Source organism: Dasypus novemcinctus, chromosome 10, assembly GCF_030445035.2.
Source record: "Dasypus novemcinctus isolate mDasNov1 chromosome 10, mDasNov1.1.hap2, whole genome shotgun sequence".
Classification (NCBI taxonomy): Eukaryota; Metazoa; Chordata; class Mammalia; order Cingulata; family Dasypodidae; genus Dasypus; species Dasypus novemcinctus.
The window spans coordinates 123225589-123240354 of record NC_080682.1 but is presented as its reverse complement, the minus strand read 5'-3'; the positions used below and the strand labels follow the sequence as shown (position 1 = coordinate 123240354).

The 14766-nt window shown below is 36.8% G+C and overlaps 1 protein-coding gene and 1 pseudogene across 1 annotated transcript in view; one reads left to right on the top strand and one right to left on the bottom strand.

Moving 5' to 3' along the window:
* Window positions 1–14766, bottom strand: part of TYR (tyrosinase) — a 116301-nt gene that overhangs the window by 82267 nt on the left and 19268 nt on the right. The window lies entirely within an intron of this gene.
* LOC139439770 (serine/threonine-protein kinase Sgk3 pseudogene) lies at window positions 10871–12557 on the top strand (annotated as a pseudogene).

Here is a 14766-nt window from a genome sequence, read left to right as displayed (position 1 = left end):
GTATTTATCAACCTTTAATTTCAAATGGAGTCTTCCTGTCCTTGCATATCATAAGGCCTCATCTCCACAACTTAATTGTTAATAGAAATATGATTCATATATTTTATTTCTCTTCCTTGATAGTTATGACTCTAGAACACAGACTACCACTATTACTACTTCTCTTATTCTGATGGAGTAGGCACTAGACTAAGTGTTTCTTTGTGTTATTATCATATTTAATCCTCATATCAACTCTGTAAAAATGATATCATTAAATCAAGGCTGAGAAGGCTAAGTGGTTTATCTCAAGTCACTCAGCTGGTAAGTGGCAGACTAAGGATTTGGAGCAACTATCTGCCAGATTTCCAACCTCTGCTCTTAATCATTCCGTTATATTCTGTCAGTGGGTGTAGAGCTATTAATTGTATTAAAACCTAAAATCATGGACATAACAATAGATTTTCTGCCCTGGTTTCTCAGAGGAGAGAGGGTCGTATCATGTATTCCTTAGGCAAAGACTTTGTTATCAAAGGACTACAGGGGGCACACTGACAAAATACTCGCTGATCACTGGCCATCCTTTATTCCAGCTGGATAAATGAGTTTCTTGTCATAAAACAGAGAAAGCTGGAATTCTTTAGTAGTATCCCAAATATATAAGGTCCAGTTGGCCACCTCTATAAGCCTTACGTTTGTTTTTGTCAAAAATTCCCTTACTGGATTTCAAAACTTTGTAGAAGGATATAACTGCCTCTCAAAGATTGCTTTTAAAAGTCATTCTAAGCAGAAGATGCTATCATTTTACTAGACTTTGCCTCTTGGAAATGAGCTCCAATTAGGACTAACACTTTTCTGAAACTGATCTTGTCCACTGAGGTCTCAATTGCTTTTCTTCTCCACTGCTCTGTTGGGTTGTATGCAAAGCTAGAAAAGTTACTCTGTGCATTATACTGTCAATGAACTATTTTAAGACAATTGAAAATATTCACTCGTGTATTCTTCATAACAACATATGAGATAAGCATGTGATTAACCTCACTTTGGAGATGATGGACCTAAAGTACAGAGACGTGAAGTAACTTACCCAGAGTCATCTGTCTAGTAAGTGACAGAACCAACATTTGAACCACTACTCCATGCTGTCTCTAAAACCTGTCCTTTCCATTTGGAAGACTTGGGGACATGACCTTCCATGTTGATGACCCAATTTTGCTTCCTATTAGCTGTGTGATCTTGTCAGGTTATCTATCTCTGAATCTCAGTTCCCTCATATATAAATTGAGCATAATAATATTGATTCTTCTATTTTTTCTGGTATTTAATCTTCTAGATTTAGCTGAGCTCATAGTCACTGGTTGGAGATTAGATTCTCCAGTTTCTCTTAGATCTAAGTATTTGTTTAGACTTTTGGTATAGAACAGAAATGATTAGTAACTCCTCTGGATCATGCCTTTAAATAGTAAGGGGCACACTCTCTTCCCTTTTCCCTTTTCCTGATGATTAGGATGAAGACATGTAGATGGTGGACGATGGTTTAGAGATGAGAGATGCCAGAGGATGGCAGAGTTGTTCTACCAGTCTTGGATTATCTACCACTGCATTGTTTCACAAGAGCAAAATAAATTTCTATCTTGGGTAAGTCATATTATTTGGGCTCTTGTTTCTAAAATTATGTAAAAACATACCCTCATAAGTACAAGGAAAAAGTAGGCTAGTTCAGCAATATCCCATGAAACTAACAGCATGCAGAATCTGGAAGAAAAACACTGACCCATAGTTGCTTTTGGTGTATATACAAGTGATGTTTCCTTTCCTGCTTAACTGCCATCCTTCAAGTATTTCTTCCTATAAACTGGCCCTTTATATCCGTATATTCTCATCTATTTATTTAAGTAACAAAGTTATGATTCTCAGCACACATGCTTTCAAAGCTTCTGTTGGTGAGTTGCCCATTGTGAGGTTACTTTCAAGAGATTTTAATTTACTACAGAATGAAAAAAAAATCTTTTGGATTAAATTACTCATAAAAGATAACCGAATTAGAGCACTTTGAATAAACTACTAAAATATTTTCCTCATTGTGATAATAATGACAGCAGCTTCCCACACTTAACTGACATTATCTTGACTCTCACATCAACTCCCCGAGATAGAAAGAGCAGAGATACTATCTCCATTTTATAGATGAAAAAGATGAATTGTGTGAAGTTCAACGACTTACCCATGGTCTTGTATCTTTAATGCTAGTGATGTACTCCAAAGACGGTTGTATTCTTAACACATTCATAAACATTTTCTATGTGGTTAAGAGTTCAGAATGCCACACGGACTTTGAATTCAGCTCTGTCACTTGAGAGCTATGTTGTCATAGGCAAGTTACTTTGCCTTTCTGACATCTTATTATTCTAAAAATATAGGGATTATGCATAGAATCTACTCCATAGAGTAAGCCTGAAAAAAATGTAGATACAATATTTAATAAATTGGGAAGTGGACTTGGCCCAATGGATAGGGTGTCCACCGGTAGGCGTCCACATGGGAGGTCCGCGGTTCAAACCCAGCCCCCTTGATCTGTGTGGAGCTGGCACATGTGCAGTGCTGATGCGCGCAAAGAGTGCCATGCCACGCAGGGGTGTCCCCCGCGTAGGGGAGCCCCACGCGCAAGGCATGCACCATGTAAGGAGAGCTGCCCAGCATGAAAGAAAGTGCAGCCTGTCCAAGAATGGCGCTGCACACACGGAGAAGTGACACAAGATGACGCAACAAAAAGAAACACAGATTCCTGGTGCTGCTGATAAGGATAGAAGCGGTCACAGAAGAACACATAGCGAATGGACACAGAGAGCAGACAACTGGGGGTGGGGTGGGAGAGGGGAGAGAAATAAATAAAAAATAAATCTAAAAAATATTTAATAAATTATGTGACATTTTGTAACCTCTAAATAAATGTTAGCTATAATTTTTTTTTAAGTTTTAATTTTTAAGGGATAAGTGATATATAGTGCAATAAAGATGCAAAACTCTAGGGCATAACATTTGCATTTTATTTTAGTATAATTCATTCTCTGGAGCACAATACAATATAACTTGAATAGTGTTCCCTGGAATTGTATAATGCAGTTAATTTAGGAATTTTTAAAATTTCTTTCACCTTGAGGAAAGTGGTATCACACCACATAGCACTGGAGACAAGTTTCCATCTCATATATTTTCCCTTGGATATAGCAAAAAGTTCTATTACAAAGTTCTACTGAAAAACCTACGTAAACAAATAAATAATCATTTTGATTCCCCTAAACTTAAGTGTAAAGTAATTATTCATAGTTGTTGGCATGAAATTAATTATTTCTAAAATGATGGAGAGTAAAGTTAACCCTTGGTATTTGTCAATGTAATATTTCCATTTTAGACCAAGGTTTCCTCAATAAGTTTCCTAAAATTTATAACCTGCAAGATTTTTTAATGAGTCATTGGGAAAAACAAAATAAATTAGGTAATGGTAGGGAATGGGTTCTAAGATCAAATTAATTAAAAAGATTTTCAGTAAAACGGATCAAAACAGTAATCTATACCACAGAATTTCTTGGATCACTTATGCTAAGGTTATTGTGGCATTCTAAAAGGGTATCTACTATCTATAATTCTCAAATGTATCCTCCAATGATCAGCTTATCTCTTTATTTACCCTACTTTATACAGATCTCTGTTAAGGATAAATAAATTGCTATTTATGAGGGGATTGTAGGAAGATGGTGATGGACTAACAGGCAGGGCTTAATGCTCTCACAAAAACAATAGAGAAAGAGCCAAAAACCATCTGAAGGAACTGCTTTGGGGATAAGGAGAAGAGGACATTTCTATACAACTCCCAGATAGGTAAGGTACAGAGAAATGAAGACGCTGTAATGACCAACATGAGTTTCTAAGCTCCCCTGGCACTGGAAAGAGCTCCCCTCCCCCACCCCCAAGATATTAAGGTGGGGTAAAACCCCTGACTCACTACAGCTGCCTGAGAGGGAAAAAGACATCTTCTTCTTCCCTGTCAGCTGTTTCAAGGGAAAAGGGAGGGGGGTTGGTGCTTTTCTTCCGTGAATTCAGCCAGCAGAGTCAGCTTTGAATCTCCAAACTGGAGATTCAACACAGGAACACAGGAAAGCCCAGACTGAAACATCGCTGTGGAAAGGTGTGCTAACTGGTGCCATCTGCTGGCTAGTCTGAAAATTGCATGTACAAAAACTGCACTCTAACCAACCGGTGATAGAAAATCTACACACCACTTATGAGTTCCTGGCCGGATTTTGAAAACTTAAGATGGACAATTTTAATGCCTGAGAAGAAGTTGAGTCAAATATCAAAGAAGAACTGTGGTGAAAAAACAAACAAACAATAGGCAAGAGAGAGAAATTAGCCATCAGAGTATATTCACCAACATATCCAGATGCCTAGACATGATTAAAAAATGACAGGCATACTAGGAAACAAGAAAAAATGGCTGAACCAGAAGAACAAACCACATATCCTAAAGTGATACAGGATTTAAGACAATTAATCAGTGATAATCATACAACTCTCCTAAAATACTTCAAAGTATTTAAAGAAAATATGACTGAAGTAATAAAGGATATTAAGAAGACATTGGGAGAGCATAAAGAACAATTCAAAAGCCTACAAAGAAAAGTAATAGACCTTATGGGAATGAAAGACATGATGAATGAGATTAAAAATACAGTGGAGGCACTTAAGAACAGATTTGAATTGCTTGAGGACAGAATTAGTGATTTCAAAGACAGAACATCAGAACTGGAAAAGAAAGGAGAACAGAAAGAGAAGAGAATGGAAAAAATGGAACAGAGTTTCAGGGAAGTGACTGACAGTGTGAAACACACAAACATGTACAGTATTGGTGTCCTAGAAGGAGAAGAGAATGGAAAAGGGACAGAAAGAATAGTTGAGAAAATAATGACGGGAAACTTCCCCACCCTTATGAAGGGCATAAATATCAATATCCAAGAAGAAGAACACACCTGAAACAGAATAAATCCAAATGAATTATGCTGAAACACCTACTATTCATAATGACAAATATCATAGATAAAGAGAGTATTTTGAAAGCAGCAAGAGAAAAGCAAAGCATCACATACAAGGGAAATTCAATAAGATTAAGTGCCAACCTCTCATCAGACACCATGGAGGCAAAAAGAAAGTGGACTGATGTATTTAAGGTACTGAAAGAGAAAAACTGCCAGCCAAGAATTTTGTATCCAGCAGAGCTGTCCTTCAAAAATGAAGATGAGTTCAAAATCTTCACAGACAAATAAAAACTGATAGAATATGTTACCAACAGACCAGATTTACAAGAGATACTAAAGGGGATATTGCAGTCTGAGAAGAAAAAACAATGGTGAGAGATTTGGAGAAAAGTTTAGAAATTAAGATTATTAGGAAAGGTAAACTAAAAGATAAGAAGACAGACATTAGAATGATATGACAACAGAGAACCAAAGGACAAAATGAATGAAGACTGCACAGTAATAATATTGAATGCTAATGCATTGAACTCCCCAATCAAAAGACATAGATTGATAGAATGGATTAAAAAAAAATATGAGCCATCCATGTGTTGTCTACAAGAGACATACCTCAGATGAAAGAACACAAACAGGTTAAAAATAAAAGGTTGGAAAAAGTTATTCCAAGCAAATAAAAACCAAGAAAAAGTTGGAATAGCAATACTAATATAAGAGAAAATAGATTTCAAAGGCACAACTGTTATAAGGGATGAAGAATGTCATTATATATTAATAAAAGGGCATATTCACCAAGAAAAAATGATTAAATATTTATGCACCTAACCTGAATGCCCCAAGATACATGAGGAACACACTGGTACAACTGAAGGAAGAAGGAGATGTCTCTACAATAACATTTGGAGACTTCAATATACCACTCTCAGTATAGGAAAGAACATCTGGACAGAAGATAAATAGAGAAACAGAGAACTCGAATAGTGTGATAAGTGAACTAGACCTAACAGACATCTATACAGTACCGCACCCCAAAACAGGAAGATATACTTTCTTTTCAAGTACCATGAATCTTTCTCCAAGATAGACCATATTTTGGGTCAGAAGACAAGACTCAATACATTTAAAAAGATTGAAATTATACAAAATAATTTCTCTGATCATAACAGAATGAAGCTGGAAATCAATAATGGATGGAAAAAGGAAAATTCATAAATACACAGAGATTAAGCCACACACTCTTAAATAATCAGTGGGTCAATGAAGAAATTGCAAGAGAATTCAACAAATATCTTGAGATGAATGAAAATGAAAACACAACATATCAAAACCTATGGGACACCACATAGGCACTGCTGAGAGGGAAATTTATAGCTGTAAATGCTTATGTTAAAAAAGAAGAATGTGCTAAAATTGATGATCTAACTGAACACCTGGAGAGACTAGAAAGAGAACAACAAACTAATCCCAAGCCAAAGGAAATAAATAGTAAAGATGAGAGCAGAAATAAATGAAACGAGAACAAAAAGCAATAGAGAGAATTGGAAAAAAACACAAAACTTGGTTCTTTGAGAAAATCAACAAAATCGACAAACCCTTAGCTAGACTGATAAAGAAAAAAGAGAGAAGACACAAATAAATAAAATCAGAAATGAGATGGGACATTCCCACTGATGCCACAGAAATAAGAGAGATCAAATGAGGATACTGTGAACAACTGTATGCCAAAAAACTAGAAAATGTAGATGACATGGACAAATTCATCGAAACACACCAACTATCTACACTGACCCTACAAGAAATATAAGACCTCAATAGGCCAATCACAACTGAAGAGACAGAAATAATTATCAAAAATCTCCCAAAGATGAAAAGCCCTGACCATGTGACTTCACAGATGAATTTATCAATTATTCAAATATGGTCTAATACCAATATTGCTAAAATTCGTCCAAAAAATTGAACAGGAAGAAACTCTACTACTCATTCTATGAAGCCAATATTACTGTAATACCAAAACCAGATTAAAGATACTACCAAAAAAAAAAAAGAAAATTACAGACCAATATCTCTGATGAATATTGATGGAAAAATCCTCAACAAAAGACTTACAAACAGAATCCAAGCACATGAAAAGAATTATACACCACAGTCCGGTGGGTTTTATCCTAGGTATGCAAAGGCGGTTAAACACAAGAAAATCAATTAGTGTAATAAATCACATTGATAAATTGAAGAAGACAAATCACATGATTCTCTCAATTGATGCATAAAAGGCATTAGACAAAATACAGCATCCTTTCTTGATAAAAAACACTCCAAAAGATAGGAATAGAAGGAAGCTTTCTCAATATGGTAAAGTGCATATATGAAAAACATACAGCTAGCATAGTATTCAATGTTGAAAGACTGAAATCTTTCCTGCTGAGATCAGGAACAAGACAAGGATGCCCACTGTCACAATCACTATTCAATACTGTGCTAGAAGTTCTAGCTAGGACAATTAGGCTAGATAAAGAAATAAAAGACACTCAGATAGAAAAGGAAGAAGTAAAGCTTTCACTATTTGTAGATGATATGATCCTATATCTAGAATCTCTTGAGAAATCTACAACAAAGATACTAGAACTAATTGACAAGTTCAGCAATGTGGCGAGATACAAGATTAACACACAAAAATCAGTAGTGCTTCTATATACTACTGATGTGCAATCTGAGGAGGAAATAAGAAAAAAAGAATTCTATTTATGATAGCAATTAAAACAATCAAATATTTAGGAATAAACTTAACCAAGGACCCAAAGGACCTGTGTACAGAAAACTACAAAACACTGCCAAAAGAAATTGAAAAAGATCTAAATATATGGAAGGACATTCTGTGTTCATGGGTTAGAAGACTAAATATTGTTAAGATGTCATTCTACCCAAACTGATTTGCAAATTCAACACAATACCATTAAAAATCCCAAGAGCCTTTTTTTGCAGAAGTGGAAAAACCAATTATCAAATTTTTGGGAAGGGTAAGGGTCCCCAAATACCTAAAATGATCTTAGAAAAGAACAAAGTTGGAGGACTTTCACTTCAGAATTTAAAACATATTACCTAGCTACAGTGTAAAAACAGCATGGCGCCGGCCTAAAGACATACACATTGGTCAATGGAACCAAATCAAGAACTCAGATATAGACCCTCACATCTACATTCAAGAGATTTTTTACAAGATGGTTAAGCCTCCCAGCTGGGCCAGAATAGTCTATTCAACAAATGGTGATGAGAGAACTGTATATCCATAGGCAAAAGAAAGAAAGAGGACCTCTATCTCACAGCTTTTACAAAAATTAACCCAAAATGGATCAAAGACCTAACTCTAAAATCTACAACCATAAAGCTCCTAGAAGAAAATATGAGGAAACGTCTTCAAGACCTGGTGGTAGGTGGTGCATTCTTAAACCTTACACCAAAAGCATGAACAATGAAAGAAAACTTGGATAAGTGGGACCTCCTCAAACTTAAACAGTTTGTGATTCAAAATATTTCATTAAGAAAGTGAAAATTCAGCCCACTTGATGGGAGAATATATGTGGAAACCATATATCCAATTAGGATTTGACTTCCATTCTATAAAAAAGATCATATTACTCAACAGTAAAAGAGCAAGCAATTCAATTAAAAAATAGCAAAAGACTTAGACATTTCTCCAAAGAGGAAATATAAATGGCCAAAAAGCACATGAAAAAATGTTCACTATCACTAGCTATTAGGAAAATGCAAATCAGAACAACGAGATATCATCTCACACAGCATAGAATAGCCATTATTAGAAAAACAAAAAACAATAAGTGCTGGAGAGGATGTGGAGAAATAGGAACACTCCTTCACTGTTGGTGGGATTGTAAAATGGTGCAGCCTCTGTAGAAGACAGTTTTGCTGTGCCTCTGAAAGCTAAATACAGAACTGCCATATGGTCCAATTCCTATACTAGGAATATATCTAGAAGAATTGAAAACTGATGTGAATAGACATTAGCACACCTATGTCCATGGCGATGTTATTCACAATTGTCAAAAGATGGAAACAACACATGTGGCCATCAACCAATGAATGAATAAGCAAAATGTGGTATATCCATACAATGGAATACTGTGTTTCTGTAGGAAGAATTAAAATTGGGACACATATGATAACATGGATGAACCTTGAAGACATTATGTTAAGTGAAATAAGCCAAACACAAAAGGACAAATATTACACTGTTTCACTAATATAAACTAAATATGAAGAATAAATGCATGGAGTTAAAATCTAGAGTATAGGTTACTAGGAGATAAGAGGATGATAAGAAGGTGTACTGATGCTTAATGTATGTAGTTGTTTTAATTAACACTGTAAACATGCAGAAATGGATAGAGTTGATGGTAGCACATTATAGTGCATAGAATTAATGCAGCTGGTCTATAAATGGGATTGTGACTGAAAAGGGTAGTCTAGGGATGTAAATGTCAATTGAAAGAAAGCTCAAGAATAATCTAGGAACTGAACAAAATAGTGAACCCAGAGGTGGATGAGAATTGAGGTTAATAGAACACATACAAGAATATCCATCTATGAACTAGAACAACTGTATATCAGTATTGCAAGATGGTAAGAATGTGGAGAAGAATGGAAAAATATCATTAATGTCACCAATGGACTACAGTTAACAGCAATACTGTAATATTCTTACATCAATACCAAAGATGTCCTGTGTTAGTAATAGGGGGTTGTGGAAAAAATATATCAAATGTACACTATAGACCATAGTTAGTGGCAATAGTCTGATGATCATGAGATAATCTGTAACAAATGTTCCATAACAGTGTAGTGTGTTGGTGGTGGGTGGTGGTGTATGGGAATTTCACACATGTGCATCATTATTTTGTAAGTTCACAACCTCTCTAATAAAAAATATATTTTTTAAAGTAAAGAATTTCTCTTTTTCTTTGCACCATTATATGTGGTAGAATTTTCTGAGTATTTGTCTCAAGGTAATGAGAGGTTTTTATGTCTAATGCCTGGCTTCACATTCGGAAGAGGTGAGTGATTATTATGCTCTGTAAAGATCTTCTAGGACCCTAAGATGAACTGTTGAAAAATAAGATTATCCCTTAGCAAATAGCCATCTTCCACATTTCAAGTGAATTCAAACAATAAAAAAGTAAATGAACGCTGTCTATCACGGTTAAACATTCATCATGAAGACCAATAACTCATGCTGAATTATAAGGGAAGCTGGGAAGACTATTGAAGGCTACAGAGAAGAGAAGGGATGGGAAGGGAACTATTTCTTGTATAGGAAGTAGGATCCAGGTGGACATTTATCCTTACCATAGCCTAAACTTGTAATTATTAGGCAAAGTTTACAAGTCAGCAAGATGCTTAGGATGCTAGAAATGACTCAAGTTCAGTTCTGAACGCTTTCAAAGGGGGTGCTCCAAATCTCTCTAAAGGGTCTATAAGCTCTTTGCAATTGCCACCTGGGAAGTTCTTGTTGGTGTGGAGCTTCCTACGACTGTTTGCCAGCACAGGAGAGCAGCATCTTTTAATTCAGAGAAAAAGAGGACACATGCCTACTTAAATAAATTGACTTTACTTTCTCGACATTCACATTTAGCAAGAACAACAAGAGGAGGGGAGTAGGAGAGGGAAGGGATGGAAGGGTCATTCCCAGAGCTCTCCCCTGCCTGTCCCTGGCAGGAGCCACCACCCACGGGAAGAATCAACAAAACAGGCGGGACAGCTCTGCTGGGAAGGAAGAAGTCCAAGCCCGCCTGGTGCCAGGCCCCTGCACCCAGACACAGCGTCGCGCAGCGGGTGATTTCTGAACCATGGGTAGAATTTCAGCCCTGCCCGAGAGACTGCAGAGCACATTTGAGATGCAAGAACCAAAGGAGAGCAGACAGTTTCTCAATCTGGAGCAAGTTCTGCCTCCTAGCTGGAGCCGTACCTGACCTTCTGTGGCCAAACCACTGTTCCATCAAGGTGTTGCTTCTAGGTAAATGGATACACGAAAGCAGACTGGAATTTGGACATCATCTCAAGACGTTTTATACTTTGGATTAGTTGATTCTGATTTTTCCTCTGCTGATTCATTTCTGGTGTCCTTTTGAGGCACTAAACGCAAAGAGAATATACCAGGGGATACCAGGAAAGCTGCCCAAGTGTTAGCATTCCCAGCTCTGAGGAGCACAGAAAACGAAGACGTTTACCATTTATAAGGTTCTGGTCTCAGGTGGTAGGAGTGAGTGGTTTGTCTTCAGAAGGTATGCAGAATTTGATAAGTTTTACACCTTAAAGAAACAGTTTCCTATTATGGTCCTAAAGATTCCTACCAAAAGAATATTTGGCAATAATTTTGATCCAGATTTTATGAAACAAATTAGAGCATCCAGAGCTTTATAACCATCCAGATATCAGAACTTTCCTTCAGATGGATGTCCAAAACGTCAGTCGGATCCATCTGAAGATAAGGATGAAAGAAGGACTCAGAACCTGCTCTCCATCTCTCGGAACCCCTACCTGGGGCCAGCTGGAGAGCCTCATGCCCAACCCACAGACTTTGAATTCTTAAAAGGTATTGGAGAAGGTAGCTTTGGCAAGTTCTTCTTGAAAAATGGAAACTGAATGGGAACTTTAAGCTGTTAGTGTACAGGAAAATAGTTCTCAACAGAAAAGAACAAAAACATATTATGATTGAATGTAACACACTCTTGAAAAACGTGAAGCATCCATTTTTGGTTGGATTACATTATTCTTTCCGAACAACTGAAAGGCTTTATTTTGTTCTGGATTTTGTTAATGGAGGGGAGCTGAGCTTTCATTTACGAAGAGAACATTCCTTTCCTGAACAGAGCTAGGTTTTATGCTGCTGAAATCGCTAGTGCATGGGGTTACTTGCACTCCATCAAAATAGTGTACAAAGAATTGAAACCAGAAAATATTCTTTTGGATTCAGTGGACATGTTGCTTTAACAGATTTTGGGCTTTGTGAAGACAGAATTGCTATTTCTGATGCACTTTGTGTTGGAGTACCTTGCCCCTGAAGTCATCAGAAAACAGCCCTACAATACAGAAGACTGCTGGGCCTTGGTGCTGCTCTACAGATTTTCTCATTTTATTGTCACAATGTTGCTGAAATGGACAACCCTATTTTTCACAAGCCCCTGGTTTGAGGCCAGGAATGAGCTTCACAGCCTGCTCTATTCTGGAAAAACTCCTAGATAAAGACTGGCAAAACTGACTCTGTGCCAAAGAAGACTGTCTTGAAATTCAGAATCATCCTTCCTTTTTTTTTTTTAACATCTCTGCTGGTCTGACCTTGTGCCAAAGAATATTCTACCACCATTGAATCCCAATGTGGCGGGACCAGATGATATCAAGAACTCTGATGCAGCATTTGCAGAGGAAACAGTTCCATCCTCCGTGTGCATGTCTTCTGACTACAGTGTAATGGAGGCAGGCGATGCATTCACGGGATTCCCTTATGCAGCTCCTTCAGAAGAACAGTTTCTGTGAACAGTTTGCCATTCAGAAAACATGGAGCAGTCATAAGGCTAGAGACAGGATTGAAATTCTTATTTTTGTGAATATATTAAAAATCCATCTCACTAGAAAAAATACATAACTACATGGACACCAACAAAGTCAAAACTATGTCATGATTGTTATTAAAGTTGTAATAATAATCATCATCATTAATAATTATAAATAATCATTGACTGTTACTAGTATCAGCACTAATAACCCCAACCTAAGCTATTCTGTTTATATTCTTTCTGAAAGAAATTTAAAATCTGATTTTCCTATCACTTAGATATCTCTGCAATGTCTCTGGGTCTAGAGAAATCTGTCTTTGCAAAAATGGAAATGCCCCTTAATATTTAACAGTTATATTTTCTTGCAGGCTAGTACCACATCCTAACTAGAGAGTTTCTAAAGGCCAGATGAGTTGAGCATACTCTGGTCCTGCCACCCTTCTGCTTTGGGAGACAAAGTACTTAAAATGAATTTAAATGCCATTTAGATATATAGAAATTGTGCTTGATTGATTTGCAAGCCTAATACCTAAGTATAAACTCTTCCCTGAAAGAAGTTTCTGCCTGATGTATATTAAAACATACAAAAATATCCACAAAACCTTTGTCCATAATATGGCCATCCTTATATTGTTTCAAACTTTTTACAAAGGTGACTTTATCTCCTGATAAATGAGGCTCCTTCAAAGCAATGCTACTTGAAAGTAGCACACATGCCACTGGTTTGAATTCCCTACATGTTATAGGAGAGGTTCTGTTTTCCCTGAGAAGTGAGAAAAACAGTTACCCTTTAAAAGCAAAAGGAGTTGCATCAGATCACAATGGCAGGAGATAGATTGAATCTTAAACACACTGGAATAACTACTTCACTGGGGACAGAGCTTCAGCTTAATCAATGAATATTAAAATATCAGAGGACTGTTGTCAGGATTAAAAAAAATAATATGTGAGAATCACTGGCATAAGGGATTTTTATTGGTATTGTTATGATCAGGCTTACTACCACAGAGACAAGACCATATTCAGCGGAGACTGCCTGTGTAAACAAGCCTGTCAGTAATTTTGGCAGAGGGTGGTTCTGGGGAGTTCAGCAGCCTGGTCTCTGGAGGGCTCCCTGTTCTGGAAGACCAGGTCTCAAGATGCCCCACTTGATTACTAGCTCTGCTTTCTGGTTGCCTCAGGTTGGGTAAAAAGTGTGTGTAAAAGAGAATTTGATCTTTGTGCATGACTGTTTTGTAAACCTGCAACCTCTCTAACAAAGGGGTAAAAAAATAATTTTGAGACTTTGAATCACTACAACGTGTTACTTTATTTAAACCGCCTCCTTATCGCTCTGGTTTACAGTTAGACTCAGTTGAGTTGAGTTTTTGAGTCTGTGTCAGTGAGCCTGATGATTTATGGGTGTCCACAAAAAAAGTCCATTTATCAGGCTGGGAGACTGAAAACTATGTCATCCTCTGAGACCTCTTTCTGGCTAGACAGTTGGCCTTTCTCTGCAAACAAACACATTATTCATCCTAAAACTTTATTCAGAATTTCAAAACTTCTAATATCTTTCATTGTATCCCTCCCCAGGCAGCTCGTTTAGCACTCTCTAGATTGATCATTACCAAATCCAATCAAATGGAATAGTAAGACACCTCCCAGTGAAGTATTTATCAATCAAACACACACACACACACTCTCACACTTACACACACACAAGAAATGGTTGAAGGGTTGCGGGGGGAAAAATGATAAAAGGGTTGTTATTTGAAGATAGTCAGAATTTTAAAAATGTTTGTGTAGTTTAAGAGGGCAAAATAAGGACCAATTATTATACATCAATGGTACAAGTTTCAGAATTGTCCTCAACTGCTTGCTTGTTCTCCTGCCTCATATTCATCACTAAGATTTTCTAACTCAATGCTCAAGACAATTCATCTTCATCTTCACTGTCATTGACTTAGATCATGCCCTCACCACCTATCATTTTCCAAGTCAATGATCACTCTTTCCAAATTTTCCTATAGCTCACAGCAGGATATCTTTTTGAGACACATACTGGATAATATTGGTTCCCTGCTTACAAATTGACAATGGCTCCCATGGTCTAGAACAGTGTCTCACAAACCAAGATGCTCAGAATTATCTTGAATATAGGAAAGATATATCATGATTTTTAAATATTGGGTTTTCATCATGGTGAC